The sequence below is a fragment of the Mytilus californianus genome, unplaced genomic scaffold (assembly GCF_021869535.1).
Source record: "Mytilus californianus isolate M0D057914Y unplaced genomic scaffold, xbMytCali1.0.p SCAF_14, whole genome shotgun sequence".
Lineage (NCBI taxonomy): Eukaryota > Metazoa > Mollusca > Bivalvia > Mytilida > Mytilidae > Mytilus > Mytilus californianus.
This window is the reverse complement of record NW_026262626.1, coordinates 13,506,142-13,518,064: the sequence shown is the minus strand read 5'-3', so window position 1 is coordinate 13,518,064 and position 11,923 is coordinate 13,506,142. Positions and strand designations below refer to the sequence as shown.

The 11,923-nt window shown below is 32.1% G+C and overlaps 1 protein-coding gene across 2 annotated transcripts in view; it reads left to right on the top strand.

Annotated features, from left to right (window-relative positions):
• Nucleotides 1-8,770: 8,770 nt before the first annotated feature.
• LOC127724228 (glutamate receptor ionotropic, kainate 2-like) overlaps nucleotides 8,771-11,923 on the top strand; it is a 101,761-nt gene continuing 98,608 nt past the window's right edge. For both annotated transcript variants that reach the window (XM_052231130.1, XM_052231128.1), the window contains exon 1: nucleotides 8,771-8,913. The gene's annotated coding sequence lies outside the window, so the exon portion shown is untranslated. The remainder of the gene's footprint in view (nucleotides 8,914-11,923) is intronic.

The window sequence follows — 11,923 nt, the reverse complement described above, 5'->3', positions numbered from 1 at the left end:
CTGTGTTATATCCTTATAACAATTGGTATACTCAACTATTTTTCAAATCATTGTCTAGACAAACCAATTATAAGGTTTGATGATTATTACTTTTCTTGCTCAAAAAGTGACTTTGAAGACCCATCAACTACAAATTTTAGCTTTCATAACGATCTTAAGCCATAAAAGCAACATTTCGATATCGGGTTGCATATACATCATTGCCAATTTGTAAACGATCAACCAATAATTTCTTAAAAGAAACTATACAATATACATCGTTAAGATCAAGAGACCGATACACGACCTGTTTAACGATCATATGAAGACTTATGTTTTCTTATTATAACAATGACATGAGACTTGTTAACAAGAAAAAATTCAAACTTCTTTGAGAATAAAAATTGCATTACAGTTATTTGCTATACATAGTTTACCTTTTTAATTAATATGGAAACTGAAAAGCTAACCCCGAATACTTGCAATTAATACATCCTTTATTTTCTTACATAATCTTATATATTGAGTATTTAGGTTTGGAACAAAAATGTGTTTGCTGTTTTGTTGTGGAAAGGGAAGCCCATCTCACAACTACACCTAATGACCAAATATGGCAGGCGTTATCATAAATAGAATGCAGCAAACATAATTATTTTCACAGACACAGAGGATTTTGGGTAGGCACGAAATAACCTAGGAACCCTACATGGAATCTTAAATGATGGGTAGGATTGTCAATACAACAAATTGCTCATATAAATGATCATCACAGATATTCGTTCACGGTCAACAAAATCGTGAAGATGTTTGCTAAACTCTCGAATATTTGGCTTTATATATAATAAGTGAACGGAAGCCCTGTCTTACTGCATCGACTTGCAGATATTTACTCAACATTCAGGTGCTACATGAACGTCTGTACAATAATATAAACAACCTTGTTGGCGTTAAGTTCTGTCCTAAAATGTTCCTCACTATCAATTTCTATATTTAATTGAAATATGAAGTAGAGAAGAATAAATGGTATCTTACTTTCAAATTCAACGAAATAGATGCATCAAACTTTGAATCATTCAATCAAAGGACATCATCTATACAGCGGAACGTAAAGATAAGCAATAATAGTAACCTTATTGGCGCTTCTCCTGACGAATAATGGAGCAATTTCAACAGAATGTTGGCTGACAATGTGTGCAATCTATTAGAAACAGACTCAATGACATGATAAGTTTCTATTTATTTGTTATGTAAACATAGAAATTATATATAAAAGATGTGTAATCTGTCTGTGTCTGAAGTATCGCTTGAATATTTGAAATTTCTTCTATTCGATACGTTGCAGTGTAATTTATTGTTCACATCCTTGTTTAACGTTCTTTAAATGACTAATGGAATGTCAGTTACATATGCCGTTGTCTTTCTTTGATGCATATATTTTATTAATCACTACTCCGATCAAAAGTATGAATGAGGACATAGGTTGTAAATAAACTAGTCGGCATAGTGTATTATCTGGACTAGACTGGACTGTACTCTTGGACTGGACTGGACTGAACTGTTGACTGCACTGGACTGTCACATATTTATTTATTTTAATAACATGCACTTATTTTTTATTTTTTTGTTTGTTATCTAATTGGTTATGTTGTTGATGCTGTTTTATTGAATAATATAATTTGAATTTATTTCTGTCTGGCATAAGAAGTAGCATTAATTGATGACATTCGACCTTTCGAACAGATGTTTTTTTATCTATTTAAGTTACAGATTGGAATGTCAGCATCAGTTTTATTACATGAGGCAGATACAAGGACACATTTTTTTTTTGTTATCTTTGTAATAAATTTTTCACCTTGTTCTAATTCATTTCTGAAATTAATTGGTTTTCACATATATGAATTTTAAACCAGTCTTCAAATACATCTTAGCTGTCTTTTCGAGAAGTTTTTTATATGCATATCTATTTTGACCAAAGATGTGATATTTAAAAGTCATACTAAAAAACATACTAACAAACATATTAACAAATAAAGGGTGTGTACATGCACAGACTGAAAAAAATGTTCCTGGCAGGGTTAAAAACAAGAAAGAATATATGAGGGTCTGGATAGGGATCCATCTTTTATGTATTCTTTAATTTTTTTAGTATTTATCTTTATCTTTAAAAATAATGCTTATTCTGTAAAATTCTCATAAAAATTACTTTACAATTAGATTTATCTTTAATTATATGGTTTCTCTATCCTGCACATCCTTAATTTCAGTAAACAGTAATAACCTAATTCTTTTTATTTTTCACAGTTATTCTTAATACTTTTGCACCCAATTATTTTCTAATTATCTCTTTTTTTTTCTTTTTCTCTTTTCATTATTTTTTTGAGGTCATTATTCTCTATTCTGTAAACCCCGATCACACCCTTATGTATATCAGTTTTAAGTCTGGTTTAGAAAATAACTTGTCCTGCAGTATTAAATAAAAAGGTCAGTAAAAGAGGCGCTTGGCAATCGTAATGTCTCGCCTTGAAAAGTATTACTTAGAACACATTGTATTCTGGACGGTGAATTGAAAGTATTTGATAAACAAACTCGTCACAGATACTGTGAATAAAATTTTGAAGGCCAGTCGCGCATTTAATCTACAAAAGACTCACCAGTAACGCTCGAATCAAAACAGTTAAAAAGGCAAAATAAAGTACGAAGTTGAAGACCGTAGAGGACCAAAAATTCCGAAAGGTTTTGCCATAAACAGTTAAAGTAATATATTCATGGGGTGGAAAATCCTTGGTATTTCGAAAAATGAAACCAGATGAAAATTCATATCTAGCAATGTTATTAAAAGAAGAATAATGATTTAATAACTAGCAACAACATCTTTTCTATGTATTGCTCAACTGAGTACACTTAGTCTGATTAATCCGCCTAGATATCAAATGGATTGAATTTTACAATAAACATATTTAAAAATTACCCGATCCTATTCAAGAAATCTGGAAAAATATGCTTAATCGTTTTTTTATACTGTATTAAGTCAAATTCTATTTAATATCGTTGTTGCATTCTGGTTTGAAAGGAATTCCATATTGAAGTTCAACATTCGGAAATATATACAACATACATTTCATGAACATCCAAAATTTGGACCTGATCAGTTTAGGAAATATGTTCATTTGAAAATTTTATTCAGTGTTTGCTGGTTGAGATTAAAAAATATTTCATTAGTAACCTTTTCTTTAAATGTTTCATGCATTCCGAGGGTTTGTAGAGGACTGCATTGTACGTCTGTCATAAATACAAAAGACTTTTTTTCGACAGACACATTAACTTTATGAGTTCTCAATCCTACATATAACCTTAGGTTACAGTAAAGATTAACTTAAAAGATATCATAGTATTATAATATATAGTAGATAATCATTTCTGATATTTAACACTCCCCTCTATTTTGGGGACATGAAACACTCTATCGTGAAAACAAATTAAAGGAAACAGTAGTTTACCGATATTCAAATCTTATTTACCGATGAAGAAGATACAAATTTAGAAACGTCACATAAAAGGGAGAAACGTCACATAAAAGGGAGAAACGTCACATAAAAGGGAGAAACGTCACATAAAAGGGAGAAACGTCACATAAAAGGGAGAAAATCCGACGTGAAAAATGTCCAAGTTGGAAGTAAGACATGGCAACTTGAAAGTAAAAAATATAACGGTGTTTTGTGGGCTTTTTTAATAGTCTATCGATTTTGATAATAGTTCTTGGTATCGTCCTCCCAACTATTGTTATAGATATATGAATGGAAATCAATACTGAATCTAGAAAAATGAAAATCTTGAATCTCTTGAAATATAAAGGAATTATCAAATTTTTTAAGTAAATTTTTATATTGTTCGCACTACAATCTTTTCAAATTAGTTCTAAGGGTTATGTCTCTGTCCGGCAGCATTTCTCACAAGTTGCTTTATTGACACAAACTTTTAACCTGGCACCGCATATATATAATTGCAAATATTAGCATTGTAAATCTTTAACCATACACTGTCGGAATATCAAGAGTCCTTTAAAGAATCATCAGTAATTGTTATTTTAAATGCTGTTCTTCACAATTTTATTAACTGTTATAAAAAATACTGATCAAAGATACCAGGATTGTATTATCGTACTCCAGATGGTTATATTTAACTTATAAAAGTCTGACATTCATCTTATATTTTAATTGATAAATCAAAACAACTAGATTCTATCTTCTTTATAGCTTGTATCCGAGCAGCTGCTCCTCGTAAGTTATAAACCAAGGCGACATTCATTCACAGAAACAATGATAGAACGGCGACCTTCAAAGGTTTATTACAGTCAACATGTCACAATTGATTGCCATTCTCATTCATTCATTTGTCGCACATGTAGAAAAATGAACTTTTGCTTTTCAATTTGCTAATCAGACGAGTTGGTTTTATCTTTTAGGTATAATGATGATCATGGTATCATCTTAGAAAGTCGATGAACATTGAAGATTTAAGATAGAAATAGTCTGTGGACCATAACTTCTTATTGCCTTATTTTTCATCTCGAATTTGGCCAAACTATGTATGTTTTTAGGTCATGCTATTCACACTGGACGCGTTGGCGTGAAATATAAAGACTGTTTGAAGCAGAGAATATTGAACTTGAGGATGAGGAAGAAATGTAGTTGATCATTTAAAAAAAATGTTTTAGTGAATGCAAAGTCCTGTTGTTATATATCAAGTCGATCATAAAACTTTATATTCAGCATTTAAATATATGGACTCAAATAGGATTTAGATTTTTCTACATATATGAAATTAATTCATCTCAACTTTACGGAACTTAACGTAAATAGTTACAAATGAACTTTTTAGATTTTGATTGTAGAATTCTTCCTGGTAATCTTGCAAATTATCATAATTTCAAACAAGTTGGACGACAATTCCTATCTATAATTTTTTTTTAATTATGATATTCCCTTGACACTCTGCTGCAGTGCAATGTACAATTTCCTGCTAGTTCAATATGAGCTTGTTTGCAGTCACATCTCAGATTTAAATAGAAACGTAAGATTTTCTTCACTCAATCCAAAAGCTTTACGGTGTTCTTAAGGTTTAAGCACTATAATATGTTATTATCTAAATTAAGATATCAGGAGAAATAACCAACCGCATTCTTCCGATATACTTTATTTAGATTGGCTCATACGCTATTTTAACTATTACACAATATCTTAAACATCGATATTCTATCAATAAACACTTCAATGGACTAGTTTGCTTTGTTGCCTTAAGCCACACATAAAATATAATGACTTTTATTCATTTATTACGTGAAATAAATGGTTCTGTAAATTGTGATTGCTTACGTCCGAAGGCAAATTAGGATTTTCATTTGCGAAATGGATTTATTTCAGACTAACGCAAGTGAGAATTGCCCTTAAAAATAGCGTCAGATGTGATGAAGTAACAAAAACAAATGATTTAGTTCTCCAACAGTGCTGCTTAAAATCATTTTAAAAACAATTTTCTTATAATTATAATGTTATCACTTTGGCGAGTGTTTTATTGCCGATCAGAGGGAGTCCAATGGTATTTCTATTCCCTAGTATCCCTTGGGGGAGGGGGGTCTGTCATACAAGTGTGAGGTTAAGCTAGCTATAAAACCAGGTTTAATCCACCATTTACTACACAATGAAATGCCTGTACCAAGTCAGGAATATGACAGTTGTTTTCCATTCGTTCGATGTGTTTGACCTTCTGATTTGTCATTTGTTAAGGGACTTTCCGTTTTGAATTTTCCTTGGAGTTTGGTATTTTTGTTATTTTACTTTCTACTTGCGTTTTTACAGTACATCTCGAAAACTGAAATTCAATATGTCATAGTATGCAGAACGTTTCACTTATCGATTCGTTTTTTGTTCTCGTTTCTCACTAGTTCCCACTGTTTCATCATTGATAAATATTCAAACACAGTTGACAATTTTGAAATAACAATATGTGCCTGTTTTCACAGTTATATAAATGATGTTGAATAGATGAATGTCATTGAATTCGAAAGAATCCCAATGTTTTTCAATATTCACAATTTAGGATTAACTGAAAAAAATATAAGGCCACGTTGTCAAAACTTTTATCAGACATGTTCTGTATTGCAAAAAAAACCAGATAGACAATTTTGTATCAAACAATATTCGTTGAAGAAATCTGTTTCTCTAATGATTTTTAGACGATAATGTAGACACACTGTATCTTTCCAATGATCTGCGAAAAGATGTGTTCTTTCTTTGTGACATCATCAGGCATGTTAACCTTTTTTGTGCTGTCACACTAAAAACATTCAGAGGAAGAAAATTTGACATCATAATGTAATTTTGACTAATGAAGAACTATGATCAAACGAACTATAAGTTGGTGTAAATTATAAAAAATAAATCGAGAATGTGTCCATGGGACACAGATGATGCCCCCGGTTGCATATAACATAATAAAGGGACATAATTCAAGAACAGTAAAAGTGACACCACCCAATATCGAACTGGATCTGAGTTTGGGTGTTTTGAGCATTGTGTATAAGTTCCATAACATTTGGTTGAGGCAAACTTAGGTAAGAGAACGGTAACGGAAAATTCAGCATTTTTCCATTTGTGAAGGGGGATAAATCTAGAACGGTAAAAGGAACGCAACCCAAATTCACACTTGATATGTGTATTCTGGTTATAAGCATTGTGTGTAAGTTTCATAACATTTAGTTGAGGCAAACTAAAGTTAGAGAACGGAAACAAATTTTGGGACGTACAAACGGACAAGGGTAACACTTAGACCCCGTTTACACTAGCAAAAAAGATCGATCTTTACTGAGATCGATCTTTTTAAGATCGATCTTTGGTCTAATGTAAACGGGAAAGATCGATCTTCAATCGGACTTAAAAAGTCTACCTCTAGAGGTGGTTTTAAAAAGATCGATTTTTTAATCGATCTTTTTTCCAGTGTAAACGGTTAGATCGATCGCGATCGATCCTTTTAAAAGTGAAAGTGTATATTTAGACTCGAAATAAGTCTGCGAATGTTCGGCGCCAAATATTCACGTATTTAAAACAATGGACGGCAAAAGAGGAGATGCATAGAGTCAAGAAGAGACTGTACTCTTAATAGAATTATGGGGTGATCAACATATCCAGGATCAATTAGAAAACACGCCGAAGAGAAATTTGGACATATTGAAGAGGATATGTACTGATATTAAAGACAGGATTCACTAATTTGACAGAAATGCACAGGACTGCCGTGCAAGAATCAAAAGACTGAAAACGAAGTATTTTCAAACAAAACTTGAAAATAAAAAATCAGGAGGTAAACGAAAAACGTTTCCATACTTTTAGAGACTGCGGGAAATGCTTATTTCTTTCTATTTTTACGATTGTTTGTTTACGAAATGCAAGGTAATTAGGTCAGACCGGTTCTTTTATATTGTAGTGTAAACGCACCGGATTAAATAAGATCGATCGCAATCGATATTGCGTGTGCAGTGTAAACGCAAACTGGTCTTTTTAAGATCGATTCAAATAAAGATCGATTCAATTTCGTTCAAGTGTAAACGGGGTCTAAATGCCCCCTCCGCTGCGGCGGGAGCATAAAAGTAGTCGTGGAAGTATAAATCAGAGAGACAGTAGTGTACCGATGTTCAAATCTCGAAACAGTAAGTGCGTCGACAGGATGATCGTTCCTGCTATGCTCGCATCACCCGCCATGCAAATTCATTCACAGTAAAAATTATCATTCACAAAATTGTAGATAAGACAACTATACTGGTATATAGTATATATACAAAGACTTGTCAAGTTGATTTGCATTTAGCTCATAAAATTGAACAATTTCGAATTATACAAATTACCGACTTTACTTCGTAGAATGCAACTACTGTCCTGGTATGCACAGCAGGACGTATTTATATTTCTGACTGCTGTTGTCACTATCGTTTTATTTAAATTTTGAGATTAAATTCTTCAAAAATTCAGTTTCAAGTTTTTGCTATCTTTATATATACTGCTTTGTTGTCTGTTTGTACATCTGTTTATTTTCCTTTAGTCCTTCGTCAGTGAGCTGTTTGGTACAGTTTCCGTTGTTCTCCCCTTTTAACATTGATATTTTGGTATTTTATATACTGTGTTAGGTTTTGTTTTGGGATTTAGATTCCCTTGTATTTCCAACTTTTTCTGCTGTACCCTACACATTCCTGGTGACGGGAAATCATGGAAAGTACTGCAAAAATGATGTCTGATTATGATTGTATTTAATTTTTGATATTTTTTTTTTCAATATTCATTACAACCATTTATCCCCTCTTCAGCTTTATTATTTTCATAAATTTCAGCCAATATAACCCCTCCAAATATTTCTAAATTTTATTTTCAGAAGTACCTATTAATTTTTAAAAGAGACAATATTTTTATGTTGTTGATTTTTCATGCTCGGTTTACCGTTCACAAGTTCACTTAACTGCCTGTAATCATTAAGCATAAAGTGTTAAAATAATCTCTAACCATGCCCCGTCTGTTGATATAGATTGTAATAACCTACAACCTTATCTGGAAAATTACTTAGCAATGAGTGTAAAAAGAGCTCAAACGATTCTGACCAATCAATACACAACAAATGACGGCTGCAATTTGACAAAATAAAGAAATCTATTTTACGATGAATTAAAAATCAATCAGTTTTTTGTTACTTTTGTAGGTTTTTTCTACAAAGTATTGATAGTACTGACTGCAACATGTTGCACACTGCAGATATATATTTATAAATATAAACACTGACGAATGTACAGACATGTGGTAATGTCGTTAATCACACTTTACAGGAGAGCTTCATCATTAAAAAGATGTCCGGCTTAGTTAACACATGCTGGATGGGATTACTTATGTTTTGTATGTAAGTATTGTTGTTTATCATAATTTTTCATATTTTTAGATTGAATAGCACATGTCAGATATTTTGTAGTTTGTGGTTTAAAGATAGATTAGTTGTGTAGCTGTTATATAAAGATACGTAATATCGACATCGATTTAGGTAGAGAAGAAACTATTCTAGAGATTTTGATTAGTTAAAGATGATATTGGCAAAGTTGTCGATTTCATTTAGTACGTTTATATCAAATGTTAAGGAAAGTTGTATTATGGGAAATATTGGTGACTTCTGCTAATATTTTGAGTGATATAATTCACTGGGTTAATGATGGAACATGGTTTCTTGTGGTATTGAGAAATGAACTATCGCAGAATTAGTCTGTCATTTGTTATTATAATACTTGTGTGTAAATGCCTGTTTTCGTTAGTTAATAAGAAGTTGACATTATACTCTAACATATTGCTCGGCGGGTAACATTCATTTTAATGTTACCCTCTCAATCAAACCAATCAATAAGCAATAAATTGAAAGGCAATAATTGCAAACAAAAACAATATCAATTTAATGATTTTGAGTTTAGGTCGGTACTAAAAAAGATAACAATCATAACAGAACATTCATTCACATCCAATCTTTTATGGTACTATTCTTTACAAAGCACAAAAATGTCAGTATTCACCTCAAAAGCTAACAAAACCTTTAAACAGACTTATTAAGAAGGGATATAGTTACGATACTGTTGTCAGGTCATTAAAGATTGCATATTTTGGCTTTAATATTGTTTCACTTATAGGGTCTTTACATCGGAATTAAACACATTTATTCTAAAACCAGTTGTTGGCATGACACGGGTTATGTTCTTCTCATATATTTTATGACGGTATAATACTAAACCCCTAACAGGAGGGATTGTGTCTGATATTCATATGATGCAGACATAATCTTTCAATCAGTTTGATTGAGGTCTGGAGCTGGCATGTCAGTAACTGCTAGTAGTCTGTTGTTATTTATGTATTATTGTCATTTTGTTTATTTTTTTTTGTTTCCTATTCTGACATCGGACTCGGACTTCTCTTATACTGAGTTTTACTGTGCGTACTGTTGTGCGTTTGTTTTTTCTACATCGGCTAGAGATATAGGGGGAGGGTTGAGATCTCAAAAAACATGTTTAACCCCGCCGCATTTTTGCGCCTGTCCCAAGTTAGGAGCCTCTGGCCTTTGTTAGTCTTGTATCATTTTTAATTTTAGTTTCCTGTGTAAAATTTGGAGTTTAGTATGACGTCCAGTATCACTGAACTAGTATACATATTTGTTTAGGGGCAAGCTGAAGGACGCCTCTGGGTGCGGGAGTTTCTCGCTGCATTGAAGACCCATTGGTGGCCTTCGGCTGTTGTCTGCTCTATGGTCGGGTTGTTGTCTTTTTGACACATTCCCCATTTCCATTCTCAATTTTATTATAATAAATTAAATAACCATAGATTAGAAGGTGATAGAGCAAAATGTTATCCCTCGAATAAAACTCTGTCGACCTTGACTTTGCCACGGTTGACAATGTTTTTCGCAGGGAAAGATCTACTCTATCACCCTTGCAACTATATATAATGTGTTATTAATATTATATCAAACCTCTATCGTGTTCTTCACAAATAAAATCCCCTAAAATCGATGCTTAGGACCATCTTAAATTTGCAGCCATATTCAAAATGTCTGTTCCTTGTTGAAGGTATAATTGAGACTTTAATATAATGACAATGTTTGGATTTATCCAGTGCGGGTAATGAGTATGTGCCTTGAACATTTACATATCCTTTTTCTGTTATTATAGTATGTTCTGTATTTAACTCTTGATGTTTTATAAATTTATATTGCTTTTGAGCAATTTTGGTAAAAACTGTTCCCGAAGGACACGAATAAAAACAAAACAACACACAAAAGGGAGATGGGCACTCTCTATCATGTAAAGGACACTAAATGCATTACCCAAATTATAACACTTTGGAATATACGTTAATGTTAAATTATTAACAGGATTACAGTTTACTAGGAGGATGTTGAAATTTTAGAGAAAAAAAAGCTATTTCAAAATATTAGATCTTTTAAAAATCAATAATTTCCAAAGTGGCTTAATCACAATAAATTATGATGTGTAACCGAACTATAAAGAAATATGGTTAACATTTGTAGTCCATGGTAACCCATAAACAATAAATAAATCCAAAGATATCAAGAATTGCTTAAAAGATTGGATAGTACAACAAACCATATCAACTACCAACAACCGGTCGATTCCTCCAAAAAGAAGAGTGTTATCAAAACTCTACATCTCAGTTTTACTATTATGTTTTTATTTATGCCTTAACTGATTTTGTTGATGACATGGGTATGTCATTTTTATTGGGATATTTTCCTTCGAAATAAAGTTTCTCATGATATAAAAAAGGGCAATACAATGCTATACAAACATGTTTATAAAAGAGAGGCGAAAGATACCAGAAGGACATTCAAACTCACAAGTCGAAAATAAACTGACAACGCCATGGCTAAAAAAGAAAAAGACAAACAGACGAACAGACAAACAGACAAACAATAGTACAATAAACACAACATAGAAAACTAAAGACTGAGCAACACGAACCCCACCATAAACGACATAAACACAGAAAAATGACTGTAAGGTTGTCGGTACGGCTTCTGTTTACTGTCTTAAGATTCCATCTACTGTAAACCAACTTATTTTCGCGGATACTTTATTTCGCGTTTAACACTTTCTGGTCCACTTCGTGGCTATTTAATTTCGCGATTTTCTAATTTACTTGATGTAGTTTAATAAGGAAAGATCCAAGTTTTACATATTTTCGACGATTTATATTCGCGTTATTTTTCTACTCGCGAAAGTCGCGAAAAAATAAATCGCTCGCAAAAATTAATTGGTTTACAGTATATTTGTATTAAATTATGTCTGTCTTTGGTCGTGTATTTCATATATAGTCTATCTGTCATATTTTTCCAACATCTAATTCAAGATTTTTAATTG